At 41.8% G+C, this 20,262-nt stretch overlaps 1 protein-coding gene across 2 annotated transcripts in view; it reads left to right on the plus strand.

Annotated features, from left to right (window-relative positions):
- The first annotated feature begins 418 nt into the window (after positions 1-418).
- The window catches only part of LOC118966007 (uncharacterized), a 40,941-nt gene continuing 21,097 nt past the window's right edge, over positions 419-20,262 (plus strand). The window contains exons 1-3 of one of the 2 annotated variants that reach the window (XM_090183714.1): positions 422-471; positions 14,864-14,921; positions 18,987-19,055. The gene's annotated coding sequence lies outside the window, so the exon portion shown is untranslated. Of the gene's footprint in view, positions 472-14,863; positions 14,922-18,986; positions 19,056-20,262 lie in introns of both variants that reach the window. The other variant, XM_036987477.2, reaches the window with a different exon arrangement.

Genomic DNA, 20,262 nt, shown 5'->3' on the forward strand with positions numbered 1-20,262 from the left:
AGCACTGGAGTCAACATGGGCCAGAATCCCTGTGGAATGCTTTCAAAACCTTGTAGAGTCCATGCCCTGATGAATTGAGACTGTTCCTAATGTTTTGTTCACTCAGTGTAAATAGCAATATGGCACGATGATATATTTTACATGGGACAAAACAATAAAAATAGCACCAATTTATAATAGATAATTTGACTCCAACAGCCTCTACTGAAGAAATATGATCCCTTATCATCCTCCTTTATTTGTTTGGGAATCCTGTATCCTGTCCGGTGCCATCTGTTGACAAAATGAACTCTCTTCTCAGAAATCAGCTGATTTGGTGAGAGGGGGAGTACTGGTGAGGTGAGGTGAGGTGGGAGGAGAGTGCTGGGCTGTTCCACAATAAGACTATAATACACCTCGCCTCTTTCTCTCTCTCTCTCTCCTCTATTCCTCTGACTCCCGAACTGAGGCAAAGCATCTTCTGGCACAGAGGTAAGTTTAAAGGGACACTTTAACCTCATATTCATGATCTCCAACACCATACCAGTGTATTCATATGAAAACAGGGTTTTTATACATTATGAATTCAAAAAGACGAAAAGAAAAGAAGAAATGGTCCTAAGATGTATCGTCTTTGGCATCATTAAAACGAAGACTGTTATTTCATCAAATAAATTCTCTGTAATTATTATTACATGGTTAAACTAATCAGGTAAATGTAATTAACTAGGAAGTCGGGGCACCAAGGAAAATATTCAGATTACAAAGTTGTAATTTTCCTATTATAACTTTCAGATTTTTTTATATCTGATCAATTAGTCTTCAAATTAATAAATTATTCTTTACCTCACTTAGTCTCATTCCAAACGTTGTAAATGGTTGGTTATCTGCACGATCCCAGTCTTCACTATGAATCATCCATACATCAATTGTCTCAATCATTTATTTATTAACTAACTGAATAATCACATAAATGCACAAACAAACAAACAAAGTAGATATGGTTACAAGGAAATGATAGGGGATGTGCCCTAGTGAGCTAAACTGGTATGGCGGCTTGGTAGACAAAGGGACTGAGAAGGGCGCGAAAGACAATGTTGATAATTATAACAATTGAAATGCTAATCCTTTGCACATGAACACACACTCATTCGGGAATAATTGCAATCAATATATATATACACTGCTCAAAAAAATAAAGGGAACACTTAAACAACACAATGTAACACCAAGTCAATCACACTTCTGTGAAATCAAACTGTCCACTTAGGAAGCAACACTGATTGACAATAAATTTCACATGATGTTGTGCAAATGGAATAGACAACAGGTGGAAATTATAGGCAATTAGCAAGACACCCCAATAAAGGAGTGGTTCTGCAGGTGGGTACCACAGACCACTTCTCAGTTCCTATGCTTCCTGGCTGATGTTTTGGTCACTTTTGAATGCTGGCGGTGCTTTCACTCTAGTGGTAGCATGAGACGGAGTCTACAACCCACACAAGTGGCTCAGGTAGTGCAGCTCATCTAGGATGGCACATCAATGCAAGCTGTGGCAAGAAGGTTTGCTGTGTCTGTCAGCGTAGTGTCCAGAGCTTGGAGGCGCTACCAGGAGACAGGCCAGTACATCAGGAGACATGAAGGAGGCCGTAGGAGGGCAACACCCAGCAGCAGGACCGCTACCTCCGCCTTTGTGCAAGGAGGATCAGGAGGAGCACTGCCAGAGCCCTGCAAAATGACCTCCAGCAGGGCACAAATGTGCATGTGTCTGCTCAAACGGTCAGAAACAGACTCCATGAGGGTGGTATGAGGGCCCGATGTCCACAGGTGGGGGTTGTGCTTACAGCCCAACACCGTGCAGGACGTTTGGTATTTGCCAGAGAACACCAAGATTGTCAAATCCGCCACTGGCGCCCTGTGCTCTTCACAGATGAAAGCAGGTTCACACTGAGCACATGACAGACGTGACAGAGTCTGGAGACGCCGTGGAGAACGTTCTTCTGCCTGCAACATCCTCCAGCATGATCGGTTTGGCGGTGGGTCAGTCATGGTGTGGGGTGGCATTTCTTTGGGGGGCCGCACAGCCGTCCATATGCTCGCCAGAGGTAGCCTGACTGCCATTAGGTACCAAGATGAGATCCTCAGACCCCTTGTGAGACCATATGCTGGTGCGGTTGGCCCTGGGTTCCTCCTAATGCAAGACAATGCTAGACCTCATGTGGCTGGAGTGTGTCAGCAGTTCCTGCAAGAGGACGGCATTGATGCTATGGACTGGCCCGCCCGTTCCCCAGACCTGAATCCAATTGAGCACATCTGGGACATCATGTCTCGCTCCATCCACCAACGCCACGTTGCACCACAGACTGTCCAGGAGTTGGCGGATGCTTTAGTCCAGGTCTGGGAGAAGATCCCTCAGGAGACCATCCGCCACCTCATCAGGAGCATGCCCAGGCGTTGTAGGGAGGTCATACAGGCACGTGGAGGCCACACACACTACTGAGCCTCATTTTGACTTGTTTTAAGGACATTACATCAAAGTTGGATCAGCCTGTCGTGCAGTTTTCCACTTTAAGTTTGAGTGTGACTCCAAATCCAGACCTCCATGGGTTGAAACATTTGATTTCCATTGATAATTTTTGTGTGATTTTGTTGTCAGCACATTCAACTATGCAAAGAAGAAAGTATTTAATAAGAATATTTCATTCATTCAGATCTAGGGTGTGTTATTTTAGTGTTCCCTTTATTTATTTTTTAGCAGTGTATTTACGCTCAGTGTGTCGCCATGATCTCTGTTGGAATCGTCCTTCTTTCTGTCGGCAGTTCATCCGCCCATCTCTCTGCGTCCCTGTAGTCTTATGGTTCAAATGGATACTTTAGAGTAACATTCAGAAATGTTCTTATAGATAGATGTTTCGGCGGTTGTCGGTCCTCGCTACAGACTAGTAATTACTATCGAAGATTTGCTATTTTTTCTGTCGGAATCGATAGTCTCAGAGTTTCAACAACCTTTACAACCTTAGCTCATACTCAGGTTTTCTGGTCTCAACTCAGACCTTAGCCCTCTCGGTAATTGAGGTAAGCTTGGTCTGAAGATGATTTCTCTAGATGGGGGTTTTATTTGGAAGAGCAACAAAGGGCTGTCCCATGAAGCCAGATCAATATCTGTGCTCATGGGGCGGGCCAATGACTTAGTTAACCTGTTGAATGTAGGGGGCAGTATTTTGATGTTTGGATGAAAAAACGTAACCAAATGAAACTGCCTATTTCTCAGGCCCATTTCTCAGGCCCAGAAACTCAGATTAGGATAGAAAACACTCTAAAGTTTCCAAAACTGTCAAAATATTGTCTGTGAGTATAACAGAACTGATATTGCAGTCGAAAACCTGAGGAAAATCCAAAGAGGAAGTGCCTCCTATTTTGAAAGCTCCCTGTTCCATTGCATGCCTTCCCTCCATTTAAAGGGATATCAAACCAGAAACAGTCTTTAGACATAGTTTCAGCCTTTTATTCTGAAAAATGAGCGAGAACGATCACATCGCGTCAGTGGATGGCTCGGACCCAGCAGAGTTTTGCATGTGCAACAGCTTGGAGTAGACATTTTCTCTCTCTCCTATTGAAAAAGCTACGATCCGGTTAAAATATTATCGATTATTTATTGTAAAAACAACCTGAGGATTATAAATAATGTTTGACATGTTTCTACAAACTTTACGGATACTATTGGATATTTTCGTCTGCCCCGACGTGACCACTCGAGCCTGTGAATTGCTGAACATAACGCGCCAACCAAATGGAGGTATTTTGGATATAAAATAATATTTTTGGAACAAAAGAAACATTTACTGTGTAACTGGAAGTCTCGTGAGTGCAAACATCTCAAGATCATCAAAGGTAAGTGATTCATTTTTTTTGCTTTTCTGACTTCCGTGACCAATCTACTTTACTTCTAGTGTTTGTTTTGTCTGCTGAGAGAGATGTCCTTACATAAACGCTTGGTTTTCTTTCGCCGAAAAGCTTTTTTGAAATCTGACACGCCAGGTGGATTAACAACAAGCTATGCTGTGTTTTGCTACATTGCACTTGTGATTTCATGAAAATTAAATATTTTTAGTAATTTAATTTGAATTTGGTACTCTGCAATTCAGGAGGATGTTGACGAAAATGATCCCGCTAAAGGGATGGGTGCGCCAAGAAGTTAACTTTAAAGGGTATTGGGTTCTCTTTCATTAAACAGTTTAAAATCCCATTACATAATTTCACAAATTGTTTCATCTTTACTCATTAACTTCTCTAGGATAGGGGGCAGCATTTGGAATTTTGGATGAAAAGCATGCCCAAATTCAACTGCCTGCTACTCATCCCCAGAAGATAAGATAGTCATATTATTAGTAGATTTGGATAGAGAACACTCTGAAGTTTCTAAAACTGTTTGAATCATGTCTGTGAGTATAACAGAACTTACAGTGGGGAGAACAAGTATTTGATACACTGCCGATTTTGCAGGTTTTCCTACTTACAAAGCATGTAGAAGTCTGTAATTTTTATCATAGGTGCACTTAAAAATCCAGAAAATCACATTGAATTATTTTTTAGTAATTAATTTGCATTTTAATGCATGACATAAGTATATGATCACCTTCAGCTAACGTCACTTTTTGTCCATTTTAAAGCTTCATATAATAAAAAAAGCACATCAAGAAAATATCATGAAGGCTTCATGATTCAAAAAGGTTATGTTAACTGACTGTCTTAACTAACTGACTTTTTTATTTATTTCACCTTTATTTAACCAGGTAGGCAAGTTGAGAACAAGTTCTCATTTACAATTGCGACCTGGCCAAGATAAAGCAAAACAGTTCGACACGTACCACAACTGTCACGCCCTGACCTTAGTTATCTCGGTTTTCTTTATTATTTTGGGTAGGTCAGGGTGTGACTAGGGTGGGTATGTTAGTTTTGTCTCGTCTAGGGGTTTTGTATATCTAGGGTTTTTGTAAGTCTAGGTTTATTGTATGTCTATGGTGGCCTGAATTGGTTCCCAGTCAGAGGCAGCTGTTTACCGTTGTCTCTGACTAGGGACCATATTTAGGTAGCCATATTCCCTTGGTCATTTTGTGGGTTCTTATTCTCTGTTTAGTTGCCTGTCTGCACTATCCGTATTAGCTTCACGTTTCGTTTTGTTGTTTTGTTAGTTTGTTCAGTGTTGCATTTCTTTAATAAGACCACGCTGCGCCTTGGTCTCCTCCATACAACGAACGTGACAGAAGAACCCACCATAAAAGGACCAAGCAGCGTGGCCAGGAGGAGCAGACTTCATGGACATGGGAAGAGATTCTGGAGACTCCTCCTAAGGAGGAGATAGAGGCAGTGAAAGCAGAACGGCGATACTACGAGGAGAAGTACAGAAGGGACAGGACTCTGCCATGGAAGCAGGTGGAAACTGTGCATTAGGAACGACAACGATACGAGGGGACACGGCTAGCATGGAAGCCCGAGAGGCAGCCCCAATAAACAAAAAAATCCCCAGCCCGGTACCACCAGTGCCGGCACCACGCACCAGGCCTCCTGTGCACCTCCAGAGTCCAGTACGTCCTGTTCCTGCTCCTCACACTCGCCCTGAGGTGCGTGTCCCCAGACCGGTACCACCAGTGCCAGCACCACACAACAGGTATCCAGTGCGACTCGGCAGTCCAGAGCATCCGGCAACAGTACCCAGTCCAGAATGTCCGGCAACAGTGCCCAGTCCAGAGCTTCCGGCGACAGTACCCAGCCCAGAGTTTCCGGTGACGTTTCACAGTCCGGAACCTCCAACGACGGGCCACAGTCCGGAACCTCCAGCGACGATCCCCAGTCCGGAGCCTCCAGCGACGATCCCCAGTCCAGAGCCTCCAGCAACGATCCCCAGTCCGTAGCCTCCGGCGACGGTCCCCAACCCTGGCCCTTTGGCGGCGATCCCCAGCCCGGGGTCTCCGGCGACGGTCCCCAGCCCGGGGCCTCCGCCGATGATCCGCAGTACAGAGCCTCCAGCGATGATCTGCGGTCCGGATCTACAAAGGCAGAGGGATTAGTGTAAAGAGGGGGGGCGGCGTCCAGAACCAGAGCCGCCACCTAGGGTAGATGCCCACCCAGACCCTCCCCTATAATTTCAGGTTTGCGGTCGGGAGTCTGCACCTTTGGCGGGGGGGGGGTACTGTCACGCCCTGACCTTATTCTCTGTTTAGTCGCCGTTTCGTTTTGTTGTTTTGTTAGTTTGTTCAGTGTTGCATTTCTTTAATAAATGAAGAATGTACGCTTACAACGCTGTGCCTTGGTCTCCTCCATACAACGAATGTGACAACAACACAGAGTTACACATGGAGTAAAACAAACATATAGTTAATAATACAGTAGAAAAATAATTTGAGGTGAGATAAGGGAGGTAAAGGCAAAAAAGGCAATGGTGGCAGAGTAATTACAATTTAGCAAGTAAAACACTGGAATGGTAGATTTGCTGGAAGGAGTGGCGTCCAAAGGAAGAATTGGTTTTGGGGGTACCCAGAGAGATATATCTGCTGGAGCGCGTGCTACAGGTGGGTGCTGCTATGGTGACCAGCGAGCTGAGATAAGGGAGGACTTTACCGAGCAGGGTCTTGTAGATGACCTGGAGCCAGTGGATTTGGCGACGAGTATGAAGCGAGGGCCAGCCAATGAGAGTGTACAGGTCGCAGTGGTGGGTAGTATATTGGGCTTTGGTGACAAAACGGATAGCACTATGATAGACTGCATTCAATTTATTGAGTAGGGTATTGGAGGCTATTTTGTAAATGACATCGCCAAAGTCATAGATCGGTAGGATGGTCAGTTTTACGAGGGTATGTTTGGCAGCATGAGTGAAGGATACTTTGTTGCGAAATAGGAAGCCAATTCTAGATTTAACTTTGGATTGGAGATGTTTGATGTGGGTCTGGAAAAAGAGTTTACAGTCTAACCAGACAGCTAGGTATTTGTAGTTGTCCACATATTCTAAGAATCGTCCAGAGTAGTGATGCTGGACGGGTGGGCAGGTGTAGGCAGCGATCGGTTGAAGAGCATGCATTTAGTTTTACTTGTATTTAAGAGCAGTTGGAGGCCACTGAAGGAGAGTTGTATGGCATTGAAGCTCGTCTGGAGGGTTGTTAACCTGTCTACGATACTGGTTCCCAATTGGGAATCAACCCTCCCACGTTCAGCTGAAACGGTGGCGCATGGAACGCAAAAATATTCTTAAAAATATTTAACCTCCACACATTAACAAGTCCAATAGCTCAAATGAAAGATAAACACCTTGTTCATCTAGCCAGCAAGTCAGATTTCTAAAATGTTTTACGGCGAAAACATAGCACATATATATGTAAAACCACCACCAGACACAGCTCATTTCAATAGCCAAAACATGCAATCAACAAACGCAGGATTAAAAAATAAATCGCTCACTAACCTTTTGAAAATCTTCATCAGATGACAGTAATATGACATATTACACAGTACATATTTTTTTTTTTCAATAATATGCCATTTATATCCATAAATGTCCATTTACAGTGAGTTCACCTTCAGAAATTACTCAAAAATGCCCGCAGGAAATCTATGTAGCGCGGCAAGATAACGTAAATAGACATCATAAACTTTGACTAAATATACATGTTCTACATATAGTTAGAAAGATACACTGCTTCTTTATGCAACCGCTGTGTTAGATTTATTTTTAACTTTACAGAAATCGCACACTATTCCATATGCTGAGACAGCGCTCAGTTCCAAGCTACATTTCCACGTAATGTTGGAGTCAACAGAAACACAGATTTAAGCATAAATATTCCCTTACCTTCGATGGTCTTCGTTCAGAATGTTCTGGAAGGCTTCATACTTACCCAATACATCGTTTGGTTTCAAGTCTTGCGTCTTTGTATTAGCTACTGCTAATAACATCAGCTGAAATGCACCCAAAACGTCCTCTGGTCCGGATAAGTTGCGCATCAAAACTTCAAAATTACACATTATATGTCGACTAAACAGGTCAAACTAAGTACAAAACCAAGCTTTAGGATGTTATAGACATACAAAACAATTTTCAATTCAACCGGTCATTGTTTGTCCTTCTTCTGAGTACTGGAACAAAGGAATGGCTGTGACCAATTCGCGCCCTAACGCACAGGTTTTTTCTCGCGGCACTTACTCAAATCACTCCCATAGGGCCAATTCTCGCGGGATTTGAACGATAAAAAAAAAAAAGCGTAATTCAACACAACCCAATACAATTACATATGCAAATAACTATAAAGAAATATCTTTAGATACAGCTCAATGAATAAACTTAAACATTAACTCTGTAACACATTAAAGTTACAACATCCTCCCCCCCATGAACAATTGTGTTCATCTAGATCTCTAGGCAGTATATCAACTGAATAGGTCTCCTCAACAAAGTCCCTGAAGCAGTACGAACTGAACATGATCTAACTAGGCCATCTCGGCCTGGAAAGAGTTCTTCAATCTTTCCTAGTTTCCAGGTTTGTCTGGATGTGTTATCTTCTCCAATGAGTACAACGTCACCCGCCTTCAGTGGGGTGGGCTGTGGTGTGTCACAGCGGTGTGCTGACTTTAGATCCAGCAAGTAGTCTCTTCGCCAACTGTTCCAGAAACTGGTCACAAGTCTCTGCCTGTACTTCCATCTGCGTCTCATTTCCGGCTTGTTTAACGTTGGGTGCTGAGTGTCACTTGCTCCAGAATGCATCACCTTCTCATGGTGGTACTGTATCAGCATTTTTGAGTATCTGTACTTATTGGGCAGAACCCATGGGTGCTGCTCTCTGAATGTGAAGTTGGACTGTTGCAGTCTTCCTCCTACACTGAGCAGTTCGTGTTCGTCCAGGAAAGGTTTCAGTTCTCTGATTTTACAGTCATTGTTTAGGCTTTTTCCTGCCGTCAGTAGTTTGATCTCCTGTCCAAAACTCTGTTGTTGTGTTACCTTAATCCAGTACTTTTCTGCATCGAACAGTTCGTCAGCAGTCAGTTCACCTTGCATCTTTATGGTTGTACGAGCATTGGCTATGAATCTCTTTGTCCAGGCGGTGACTCTGAACACTCTTTTCAGTTTCCTGTACCTTTCAAGCTCCAACACAGGTTCAGTGCTGTCTGTGCTGTTTGCTGCGAGTTGTACAGTAACCTGGCAACTGGACTTGAGTTCTATATTCACCTCTTCCGGAACCTTGTTATCATCAGTCTCTTCAGACTGATTGGGTGATGTCAGAATTCTGGGTCCATTCCACCATAGCTCTCTCTGTGTCAAGTTTAGAACAGTTTGTCCTCTTGTAGGGAGGTCAGCTGGATTAGTTTTCCCTTCAATATGTGACTATGACTCTGGATTGGTCAAGGACAGGATCGCCGTCACTCTGTTCGCAACAAACTGTTTCCATTTCTGAGCTGAGCTGCAAATCCAATGCAGCACGACCATAGAGTCTGTCCACATTTTGATCTGTTTTTCTTCCATTTTCAGTGTGGTCAACAAGTTGTTTGCTAGTCTCGCTCCAATCACAGCTCCCATGAGCTCCAGGCGTGGCAGCGTAATTTTCTTAAGTGGGGCTACCCTGGACTTGGATGCGACTAGACTTGTTGTTTCCCTGTCTTGTGACTCACCTTGCAGGTAAGCTACTGCACTGTAAGCCCTTTCACTTGCATCACAGAACACGTGTAGTTTCAGGGTGTGGTTATTCTGTGGCCGCATATCTGTTCTGTACCACCTTGGTATGGTGAGCTGGTGTAACTGGGGTAGTTCTGAACACCACTGTTGCCATTCTCGTGTCAGATCAGGTGGTAATTCTTCGTCCCAACTGAGTCCCCTCTCCCACATTTCCTGGAACATGCACTTGATCCTGATGGTGAAGGGAGTTAAGAAACCAAGAGGGTCGAAGATACGTGCAGACGACTGCAGAACACTTCTCTTTGTGTTTTCCTTTTGCTTTAGAATGCTCAGTAACGGCCTGAGGTCAAACACAAAGTCATCCGTTTCCGACCTCCATACTAAACCTAAAACCTTCAGCACTAATCCTTGTGTTTGTAACGTCAACGGGTGGTCAGTTGTCGTACTCTCCTCCCATTTTGTTTTCAATTCAGGAGAATTGGTCATCCATTTGCAGAGGTCCATGCCTGCAATCGACAGCATTCACTTTGCAGTTGTTGTCACAAGGTAAGCCTCTTCAACATTGCGTGAACTTGCAATGAAGTCATCTACGTAGAGTAACTCTCTCAGTATCTCTACAACTTCTGGTTGTTCTTTTTCATATTGTTTCAAGTGCTTCCTGATTGTAGCTGCCAGCAACAATGGACTTGGGGAAGCTCCAAATACCACTCTTTTCATCCTTCATTTTCTACCCTTGGTGGGCCAGTGAGCCATAGAAATCTCACGGCTGTCTCTCTCTGCTAGGGATATCTGCAGGAAAGCTTTCTTGATGTCTGCCATGAATGCGATCTCATGTAGTCTGAACTTTATCAGAACGCTGAGCAGATCCGGATTTAGGTTCGGTCCTGTGAGTAGACAGTCATTGAGAGATGGACAGCCATCTTCATGGGACGAGGCATCAAACACCACTCTCAGTTTTGTTGTCACCTCATCTTCTCAGAGTACTGCATGGTGAGGTAAGTAGTATTTTACGTTGTCTGCACTTGATGCGTTGTCCTTGGGCACATCCTCTGCCATATCTTGTTGTAAGTAGTCCTCTACTACTTCTATGTATCTGCTGTACAACGTCACATCCTTCTTCAGTCTTTTCTTCAGACCTTCAAACCGTTTCTTGGCGATTCTATAGTTGTCTTGGAGTTCTGGTATTTCTCGTTTCCATGGCAACTCCACATGGTATCGCCCATCTTTGAAGGTGGTTGTTTCCTCAAACAATTGTGGAGCCTCGTTTTCCTCTGGGTTCTTTGTTTTCTCGCTTAGAATACCCAGAGACTCAAGCTCCCAGAATGCATGCAGTTGCTTGGAGACTAGTGTGTCTTCATCAAGTGGGATGAACATGCAGGTTGCCTCGGCGACACTTGACATGGACACGGGTCCCTGCACCGACCATCCAAAGGTGCTCTCTAAAGCAACTAGCGTCTCCGTCAGTCGCTCCACTCTGCCTGATACTATCTGCCAGTAGTAGTCTGCTCCTATCAGGACAGAGAGTTCAGGATCATTGTCATCTCCTGGAAAGTGCGAGCTGCAGTCCCCTTTTACTGAGCTCATGCTGAATCCGTTCACCAGGAACCTTCATCACAGCTGTGCACACTTGTGGGGTTTCAATTGCCTCTATCTCTATTCTCTGCTGTTTGTCCCAGACATTCTCCAAGATGACTTTCACTGTGTTGCGTTGGGACGATGCTGGGGCAGAGGAGCCAAACGTGTGAAGAGTGAGTGCCTCTTGTATGATTACTGGTAGCTTCAAGCCCTTCACAAGGTTTTCATGTATGAAGCTTCTCTGACTGCCTCCATCTAGTAAGCAACGAGCTATCTTCCTGCCCGATGGGCCTTCTACCCATGCCTTTGCCGTTTGTAGCAACACAGTGTTCTGTCCATCTGGTTTCATCTTCACTGAATGGGGAATAACTGAGGAAACAACAGCATCTACAGAAACAGTAAGGGGTTGCACCTCACTCCTCTTACTGGTACACACCGCAATGTGATGTCTGCTTCCACATGTTGCACATGACACATCTTTGACTTTACATAATTTTCCTATGTGTCTCTGTCCTAAACATACAAAGCATCTTCCCATGTTCTTTAGTTTCTCTTTGCGTATAGCAATATTGTAGTCAGGGCAGTGTTCTGATTTGTGGTCTGCACTGTCACAAAATAGACACGTTTGTTGTTCCTTCTGGCTGGCTGTATGCAGTGCTGCAGCAGAGGGCATGTTGGGTCTTTTTGTTTTCTTTTCATTGGAGAAGCATGACTTGTTCCATGGTTTGCTCTCTTTCTGTTGGTTGTATGATCTTGTCATTTGTAGCGCTCTCTCACTGCTCTGAACCTCTTTCTGTAGGAACCTGATCATCTCAGACACTTTCCATTCATCATCTACTCCCCTCTGACGACTATAGTCAAGAGCTATGTCCTCTGGAATCATCTGTAGTAAGATTGGGCATAGTAGGCTTCCATAGGTTTCTGACACTACACCCAGTGATTCCAGGCTCCTAATCTGAATTTCACATTCATCATATAGCTGCCTCAATGCATTTAGAGCGGAGGATTTCTTCACAGGTGTGAGATTCAGCAGCTTTGACATATGAGCACTAATCAAAAGATCTTTCCTTCCAAATCTGCTCTTGAGTAGAGTGATTGCATCATCATAGTTACTGTCTGTTAACATCAGTCCTGCTACTGCCTTTGCAGCTGGTCCAGTGAGATATGTTTTCAGATAGATAAACTTCTCCTTATTACACAGTGAATCATTGTTGTGAATAGCAGTCTCATATTGGCTCCAAAACTCTTGCCACATACTGACATCTCCATAGAATTTCTCAATAATCAACTTCGGTAGCCTTACTGATTGTCTCTGTGATATGTTTGAGTTAGCTCCACTCACCCGGGCTGGTAGTGGATTGACGTCCTGTTTCTTCATTATCACTCTTTGTGCACGGCTCTTCAGCATGATAATGCGTTCTTTGTAATCCTCCGTGCATGCAATCTCTGCCTCCAATCCGTCCAATGGCGTTAACTGTTCAATTCCACGATCGAGTTTAAACAAACTGTCCTCCTTAGTTGATAACAATTCCAACAATGTACTCAAGTGATCGGTATCCGGATTTGACTGGGATATTTCCACGTCAATCTGATTCAAAATCCGCGTTGTTGCGCCTCGAATGGTACCCGGCTTTCGTCTCATTCTTTCATCCTCTACTGACGGGATGAGGTTGTCGTGTATTTACTATCATTAACTGAAGACTGATTTTTATCAAAGATTCTCTGTAATTAGTTACTATGCGATCAACTGATTAATCACGTAACTAATTAACTAGGAAGTCGGGGCACCAGGGAAAAATATTCAGATTACAAAGTTATCATTTCCTAAAATAACTTTTCAGATATTTTATCTGATCAATTAGTCTTCAAATTAATTAATTATTTACTTTACCTCACGTTAGTCTCATTCCAAACGTCGTAAATTGTTGGTTATCTGCACGAACCCAGTCTTTACTATGAGTCATCCATACATCAATTGTCTTAAATCATTCATTTATTACTAACTAAGTAATTCACATAAATGCATAAACAAACAAACAAACAAGGCAAATGTAATGATAGGAAAATGCGCCCTAGTGGGCTAAACTGACATGGCGGCTTGTTAGACAAAGGAGGGGTCGACTAAGAAGTCACTACAGAGTTAATAATTTTAACAATTGAAATGCTAATCCTTTACACATGAACGCTCACTCATTCGGGAACAATTGCAATCAATATATATATATTTACGCTCAGTGTGTCGTCTTGATCGCTGGTGAAAAGTCTTTCTTTTGTAGAATTGTCCGTCTCTCTCCCTCTCTCTCTCTGTCTTGGTTAGAGGGGATAGTTCAAAGTGACATTCGTTATAGAATGAATGTTTCGGCGGTTGTCGTTCTTCGGGTTCAATGATACCGAATTCCTAGCTGCAGACTAGTAATTAATATCAAAGACTTGTTCTCATTCTGTCGGTATCGATAGTCTAAGAGTTTAGAGCGATAGGAGAACGCTACCTGCCCCAATGCATAGTGCCAACTGTAAAGTTTGTTGGAAGAGGAAAATGGTCTGGGACAGTTCTTCATGGTTTGTACTAGGCCTCTTAGTTCCAGTGAAGGGAAATCTTAACGCTACAGCATACAATGACATTCTAGACGATTCAGTGCTTCCAACTGTGTGCCAACAGTTTGGGGAAGGCCCTTTCCTGTTTCAGCATGACAATGCCCCAGTCCACAAACCGAGGTCCATACAGAAATGCTTTGTCGAGATCGGTGTGGAAAAACTTGACTGGCCTGCACAGAGCCCTGACCTCAACCGCACAGAACACCTTTAGTATGAATTGGAACGCAGACTGCGATCCAGGCCTAATTGCCCAACATCAGTGCCCGATCACACTAATGTACTTGTGGCTGAATGGAAGTAAGTCCATGCAGCAATGTTCCAACCTCTAGTGGAAAGCCTTCCCAGAAGAGTGGAGGCTGTTATAGCAGCAAAGGGAATGAGATGCTTGATGAGCAGTTTTTCACATACTTTGGCCATGTAGTGTATTTTCAAACTCTTAAGGATCGGACCCTTTTTTTCCATTTTCGCCCTAAATGACATACCTAAATCTAACTGCCTGTAGCTCAGGACCTGAAGCATGGATATGCATATTCTTGATACCTTTTGAAAGGAAACTTTGAAGTTTGTAGAAATGTGAAAGTAATGTCGGAGAATACAACACTTTAGATCTGGTAAAAGATAATACAAAGAAAAAACATGCGTTTTTTGTACCACCACCCTATGATATATATCAAATTGTCATTTAGATACAACCAATTCTAAAAACAACCAATCCTGGACAAACTCACAGAGAGGAGAGTGAGGCTATAGGTCAACAAAAGAGGGAGCATAGAATGATTCCAGACACTGCCATCCTCCTCTCCCCGATGGGAAAAGTAGGGAGTGACTGGCACACAGACACAGTGGAGCAAAAGATATGTTTACACATGATGACACCTTGACCTCTCCCCTCTCTGCGGCCCAAGCAACTTAGTCCTGACAGAGAACAGATAACTGCCAATGGCCACCACTATAGTACAACAAAATACATTCTTATGAGAAATAACTCATAAGCATATCATGAAAATTAAACATCCTATCTATGTTACCCAACTAATTCTGATTAATCCCCAACAGGGCGAGCGGTTTGCTGACGTTGTGAACAGAGTGACCCATGGGGTTATCGTATGGGCAGGTATAAGCTAAGGACAACAAACACAATTGCATTTTATCAGTGGCAATTTGAATGCACAGATGTACCATGACGAGATCCTGAGGCCCATTGTCGTGCCATTCATTGCGTCATCAACTCATGTTTCAGCATGATAATGCACGGCCCCATGTTGCAAGGATCTGTACACAATTACTTAGATTGCATTGTTATGTTCCTTTACTCATTCACACACATTGTTGAAAGGTAAACGACCACGCAGATGAAAATGCTCATTAGAGCTATTTACTTGCTTAGGCCTGACTGTGCTGTCGATTACATTGGTTGATACAATGCAATCTGGAATGTAGTCAGCTTGGAACACACGCAACCATGAGCTCTCTTGTCCAAAATCAGCTGACTTTGTGAGAGGCGGTCTGGGCTACTGGTGGGAGGAGAATGACCCTACACCTGAGAGGGTTGGGCTGTTTTACTTGATGCATGCAATACCCATTTGGGAAGGGCTGTATCTATAGAGAAGTCCTCTGCCAGAAATACTCATTATAAAAATTCATAAAACATACAAGTGTTATACATCGGTTTAAAGGTTAAGTTCTTGTTAATTCAACCACGGTGTCAGATTTCAAAAAGGCTTTACGGCGAAAGCATACCATGAGATTATCTGAGAACAGCGCCCAGCAGACAAATCATTACAAACAGTTTCCAGCCAAGTAGAGGAGTTACACAAGTCAGAAATAGTGATACAATTAATCACTTACCTTTGATGAACTTCATATGGTTGCACTCACAAGACTCCCATTTACTCAATAAATGTTTGTTTTGTTCGATAAAGTCACTCTTTATATCCAAAAACCTCAGTTTTGTTTACACGTTTTATTCAGTCATCCACAGGCTCAAAGGCAGTCACAGCAGACAGACGAAAAACCCGAAAAGTATCAGTAAAGTTCATAGAAACATGTCAAACGATTTTTATAATCAATCCTCAGGTTGTTTTTAGTCATAATAATCAATAACATTTCAGCTGGACAAAAGCTTTGTCAATAATAAAGGAAAACAAGTAAGACATGCTCTCGGTCGCCCGCATGAAAAACCTCTGAGACACTGCAGGGTCCACTCATTCAGACTAGTCTTACTACCTCCTTTTTTCAGAATACAAGCCTGAAACAATTTCTAAAGACTGTTGACATCTAGTGGAAGCCATAGGAAGTGCAATTTGAGTCCTAAGTCAAAGGATACTGAAATGGCAATCAATAGAAAACTACAAAAATAGAAAAAAATCCCACTTCCTGGATGAATTTTTCTCAGGTTTTCGCCTCCCATATCAATTCTGTTATACGCACAGACATTATTTTAACAGTTTTGGAAACGTTTGAGTGTTTGCTATCCAAATCTACCAATATGCATTATATTATATGCATGTCCTAGTTTCTGGGCCTGAGTAGCAGGCAATTTACTTTGGAAACGCTTTTCATCCAGAGGTGAAAATAGTGCCCCCTACCGTAGTGATGTTTTAAAGTCACCATTGGCCTCATGGTCAAATCCTTGAACGGTTTTGTTCCTCTACCGCCGCTGAGTTATGAAGGATGCCTGTCTCTTTGTAGTGACTGGGTGTATTGATACACCATCCAAAGTGTAATTACTAACCTCACCATGCTCAAAGGAATATTTAATGTCTGCTTAACATTTTATGGCTTCAGGGGCAGTATTGAGTAGCTTGGATGAAAAGGTGCCCATTGTATACGGCCAGCTCCTCAGTCTCAGTTGCTAATATATGCATATTATTATTAGTATTGGATAGAAAACACTCTAAAGTTTCCAAAATTGTCAAAAATATTGTCTGTGAGTATAACAGAACTGATATTGCAGGCGAAACCCTGAGGAAAATCAAAGCAGGAAGTGGCTTCTATTTTGAAAACTCCATGTTCCATAGCCTCCCTTTGCTCCATTTAAAGGGATATGAACCAGATTCCTTTTCCTATCGCTTCCTCAAGGTGTCAACAGTCTTCAGACATAGTTTCAGGCTTTTATTTTGAAAAATGAGCCAGAACGATAACATCGCGTCAAGTGGTCACATGAGTTTTGTTCGCGCAACAGACTTTGGATAGGTATTGCTTTTCTCTCTCCTACTGTGAAAGACATTTGCGGTTGATATATTATTGATTATATATTTTAAAAACAACCTGAGGATGGATTATAATTTTTTTTTTACATATTTCTGTGGACATTATGGAAACTGTTTGGAATTTGTCTGCGTTGTCGTGACCGCTCTATCCTGTGGATTTCTGAACATAACGCGACAAAGAAACAGAGGTATTTTGGATCTAAAAATAATCTTTATGGAACAAAAGGGACATTTGTTGTGTAACTGGGAGTCAGTGAAGTGAAAACAATCCCAAGATCATCAAAGGTAAACGATTAATTTGATTGCTTTTCTGATTTTCGTGACCGAGCTACCTGATGCTAAGTGTACTTAATGTTTTATCATGCGATCGATAAACTTACACAAACGCTTGGATTGCTTTCGCTGTAAAGCATAATTTCAAAATCTGACACGACAGGTGGATTAACAAAAGTCTATGCTGTGTTTTCATATATTGCACTTGTGATTTCATGAATATAAATATGTATAGTAATATTTTATGTATGTAGCGCTATGCTATTCAGCGGTTGTTGATGACACTTATCCCGATATCGGGATTGCAGCCATAACAAGTTAAAAAAATAAAACATTTCCATCTACCAATAGGTGCCCTTCTTTGCAGGTATTGGAAATCCTCCCTGGTCTTTGAATCTGTGTTTGAAACTTTATTTCCGAACCTATACTTAACTAGGCAAGTCAGTTAAGAACACATTTTTACTTTCAATGACAGTCTAGGAACAATGGGTTAACTACCTTGTTCAGGGGCAGAACGACAGATTTAACCTTGTCAGCTCGGGGATTCAATCTTGCAACCTTTCGGTTACTAGTCCAACGCTCTAACCACTACCTTCCGCCCCAAAATGTACTGCTCCACTGATAGACCCTACAGGTAATTGTATGTACAGGGTACAGAGGTGAGGTGTTAATTAAAAAATATATTTTAAGCACTATTATTGCACACAGAGTGAGTCCATGTGACTTGTTAAGCATATTTTTTTACTCCTGAGCCTTGCCCTAACAAAGGGGTTGAATACTTATTGACTCAAGACATTTCAGCTTTTCATTTTTCATTTATAAAAAAACATACATAAAAACATAATTCCACTTTGACTTTATGGGGTATTGTATGTCGGTCATTGACACAAAATCTAAATTTAATCAGTTTAGTATTCAGACTGTTAAACAACAGCATGTGGAAAATGTTAGGGTGTATGAATACCTTCTGAAGGCTCTGTATGTTCATTGAATGTCTGGGTGAAAGTGAGTTGTTGCTATCGTTGTTTGTATTGTTATTATTGGGTTATGTATTTTATATGTTCAGGTGCCTTATTTAAATGCACATTTATACAGTCGGTTCTTCATTCATTCACCATGTATTAATTGCTTTCTATACATTAACTCGCTCTGAGATGAATGAAAAAAAATATGCTGTGTGAACCTTCATATTTATATTTTGCGCTCAATGAACTAAGTGGATTGGACAAGGAGTTTAGTTTGCTGAACTTATTGAGACTCACCTTGCAACAATCTAAATATTGTTGGCAGGTTTCATAAAAAAATACGATTTCAATACAAAAATTGGTCAGGGACCATGGACATTCAAAACATACATTAATACATGTCAGTGAATTCTGATTCTGAATTCAGACTTTTTTCTGAATCCCCAGAAATATTGTAGCAGCTTTCCTTCAACATAATTTACTTTCATTGTTCCATATTATAGTTCATCCAGCTTAAAATGAATAATACTAGAAATCACACTTGGTTTCAAGCACATTTTCCCGACTCAGGAATGTTAGTAATATTTTCTTCCAACAGTACACTTTGAAATCCATTATAACCAATTACTGTATCTTGTTAAATTGGCATGAAAGTATACTAACATTCCCGAGTGAGGCAGGTCTTCCAATATGTCTTCCAATTTTTTAAACTATGTTCTCTGTTTACAGAGCTTAATCACCTGTCAACTGTATCTTCAATGGGTGGATCACACAATTAAATATTATCACGACAAGCATGTGAGTGTCACCATATTTCATTGTTATTTCAAATGTTATTGAATGTTTAATAGATTGACAGACTTCTCAGACCCAGACTGTGCCTACTCCTGACTAAAAAGCTTGCTGAATGGAGAATCTCCATTGAACGTGCTTTTTAGTCAAGGAAGAGGCTTCTATCTGGATCGGGGAAACCGGTCATCACAGTCAACTTTCTTTGATAAATATGTAATGTGATTGGTTGAAACACCATATAGGCTCTGAAATTTGCCTTATTATTCAAATCTTCTATCACGACTCAGGATATGACCCAGATGCAGACACAGGAGGTGGATAGCACAGTTCTTAGATAATTTATTATAACACGGGGCAGGCAAAGGGCAGGTCGAGGACAGGCAGAGGATCATAATCAGATCAGAGTCAGGCAGGGACAGGACAGCAGGCAGGCTCAGAGCAGGCAGAATGGTCAGAATCGGGAAAACCTGCAAACAAACTTGAAAACAGGAAAATGGGAAAACAAGCTGGTAAGACCTGACAAGACAAAACGAACTGGCAACAGACAAACAGAAAACACTGGTATAAATACTGTGGTGGTTAATTTCTTTACTATCAAATAAGGAGAGACAAACTTATCACACAAGTCAGAGTTATACTTAAACTAAATCTTTAATAAGAAGAGCTTTGCAATAGCAATGACTTTCAACAATTCACAATTTCCAATGATCCATTGAGAGTGATAAAACAAGAAAACAAAGGTCTTTTAAAACCAAGATACACCCCTTTCAACCTACATGACGAACAACAGATACATAGAATGGTCACAAGGTTAAGATTTGTATGAAAGATATCTATAATACATAGCAGACAACATCTGCTGTGTCAACAGTTTTCATTGTATAGACCAGTGTCTGGGCCTCCTACTCCAAACTGGAACCATTTCTCTCTGGTACGGTATAGAACAGAAACATTAACTCATGCTCTCTGGAATGCTCTTTAGGTTTTATCACTCAAAGACATCGTAAATCTCCTCTGTCAGTTGTCGTGTCTTTACTATCATTAAATAAAGACTAAGATTTTATCAAAGATTCTCTGTAATTAGTATTACGCAATTAAACTGATTAATCATGTAACTGTAATTAACTAGGAAGTCAGGGCATCAAGGAAAATATTCAGATTACAAAGTTACAATTTTCCTAATATAACTTTTCAGATATTTTATATCTGATCA

This window comes from Oncorhynchus mykiss, chromosome 9 (assembly GCF_057628025.1).
Source record: "Oncorhynchus mykiss isolate SJ-2025 chromosome 9, ASM5762802v1, whole genome shotgun sequence".
Taxonomy (NCBI): domain Eukaryota; kingdom Metazoa; phylum Chordata; class Actinopteri; order Salmoniformes; family Salmonidae; genus Oncorhynchus; species Oncorhynchus mykiss.